The sequence below is a fragment of the Chiloscyllium punctatum genome, chromosome 34, assembly GCF_047496795.1.
Source record: "Chiloscyllium punctatum isolate Juve2018m chromosome 34, sChiPun1.3, whole genome shotgun sequence".
In the NCBI taxonomy this organism is placed as follows: Eukaryota; Metazoa; Chordata; class Chondrichthyes; order Orectolobiformes; family Hemiscylliidae; genus Chiloscyllium; species Chiloscyllium punctatum.
In genome coordinates, this window is record NC_092772.1 from 51,188,963 (window position 1) to 51,191,462 (window position 2,500).

Consider the following 2,500-nt stretch of genomic DNA (forward strand, 5'->3'; position numbering starts at 1 on the left):
GTGTCTGTGTGAGTGTGTGAGTGTGTGTGAAAGAGAGCGAGATGAAGGAAGCAGAGAAATAACACATTAAATATAAGGTGCTGCTGGGCACCGACTAACCGGCTGGAATAACACGCTGTAATAGGTATAAGGAGGTCAAACCAAAATAACAAGTCATCCAAAACTGTGCCAACGAATTCAGGTTGAGAGCTAATACCAAGTTATTAAGGTGATGATGTCCAAACAGGAAGGTTTTTCAGATACAGAACAGTGTTGGATCAAATGTGATGGAACATTAACCCAAGAAGAAGTGAAGTAATTCTCTGGAAGGCAGGGCAATGCAGATGGGGTCTCACGAGCCCATCTTTCAAAGCTCTTGCACAAGAGAGCAATCTCCTCCTCACGTCCCACGTGATTCGCACCGATTCCTGAGACTCTGGGCGACGTGAGGGGGGGGGAAAGCTGAGCCAATGTAGGATTAATCAGGTAAACCAGTCAATAAACTGAGTCACCACTGCCCTTAACCTGACTGACTCATTCACTCGAGAACTTAATTAAAGACAGAGAGCCAGGAAACATCAAACAAAGCCTTTGAAATCCCAGTGAGCAGATTAGTACAATGAGTTTTGTCATTATATCCTTCCCCAGGGCAGCCAAGATAATGATGTTCAGGACAGAGTGCTGCTGATGGAGTCAGAGAGATGGGAACAGACCCTTCAGTCCAACCCGTCCATGCTGACCCAGATATCCCAACCCAATCTAGTCCCATTTGCCAGCACCCGGCCCATATCCCTCCAAACCCCTTCCTATTCATATCCCCATCCAGATGCCTTTTAAATGTTGTCATTGTACCACCCTCCACCACTTCCTCTGGCAGCTCATTCCATACACGTACCACCCTCTGGGTGAAAAAGTTGCCCCTCAGGTCTCTTTTATATCTTGCCCCTCTCACCCTAAACCTATGCCCCTCTAGTTCTGGACTCCCCCACCCCCAGGGAAAAGACCTTGTCTATTTACCCTCTCCATGTCCCTCATGATTTTATAAACCTCTATAAGGTCACCCCTCAGCCTCCGACGCTCCAGGGAAAACAGCCACAGCCTGTTCAGCCTCTCCCTGTAGCTCAAACCCTCCAACCCTGGCAACATCCTTGTAAATCTTTTCTGAACCCTTTCAAGTTTCACAACATCTTTCCGATAGGAAGGAGACCAGAATTGCACACAATATTCCAACAGTGGCCTAACCAATGTCCTGTACAGCCGCAACATGACCTCCCAACTCCTGTACTCAATACTCTGACCAATAAATGAAAGCATACCAAACGCTGCCTTCACTATCCTATCGACCTGATGACAGAGGAATTCTTGCAGAAGGAGAAACCAGGGCGGAAACAGTCCACAGTGTTAGCATTTGGGACACATTGGGACAGGGTGCACAGAATGGAGACAGTTGGGAATGGGAGAGGAACAGCAGGAGGATGGGGAACAGGGTCCGTGTGGGATCTTAACAACTTATGGGCGTTTGATGGGACAGTCGGGAGAAGTCACTCCACAGTGCTGGGAGTGGATGGGAAATTGTTTGATTTGTTGGGATTATGTACGATGGGAGTGAATGGGAAGGGGTTTGATCCGTTGGGATTGTGTACAATGGGAACGAATGGGAAGGGGTTTGATCCATTGGGATTGTGTACAATGGGAGTGAATGGGAAGGGGTTTGATCCATTGGGATTGTGTACAATGGGAGTGAATGGGAAGGGGTTTGATCCGTTGGGATTGTGTACAATGGGAACGAATGGGAAGGGGTTTGATCCATTGGGATTGTGTAGAGTTAGAGTGAATGGGAAGGGGTTTGATCCATTGGGATTGTGTAGAGTTAGAGTGAATGGGAAGGGGTTTGATCCATTGGGATTGTGTACAATGGGAGTGAATGGGAAGGGGTTTGATCCATTGGGATTGTGTACAATGGGAGTGAATGGGAAGGGGTTTGATCCATTGGGATTGTGTACAATGGGAGTGAATGGGAAGGGGTTTGATCCATTGGGATTGTGTACAATGGGAGTGAAGGGGAAGGGGTTTGATCCATTGGGATTGTGTACAATGGGAACGAATGGGAAGGGGTTTGATCCATTGGGATTGTGTACAATGGGAACGAATGGGAAGGGGTTTGATCCATTGGGATTGTGTACAATGGGAGTGAATGGGAAGGGGTTTGATCCATTGGGATTGTGTACAATGGGAGTGAATGGGAAGGGGTTTGATCCATTGGGATTGTGTACAATGGGAGTGAATGGGAAGGGGTTTGATCCATTGGGATTGTGTACAATGGGAGTGAATGGGAAGGGGTTTGATCCATTGGGATTGTGTACAATGGGAGTGAATGGGAAGGGGTTTGATCCATTGGGATTGTGTACAATGGGAGTGAAGGGGAAGGGGTTTGATCCATTGGGATTGTGTACAATGGGAGTGAAGGGGAAGGGGTTTGATCCATTGGGATTGTGTACAATGGGAGTGAATGGGAAGGGGT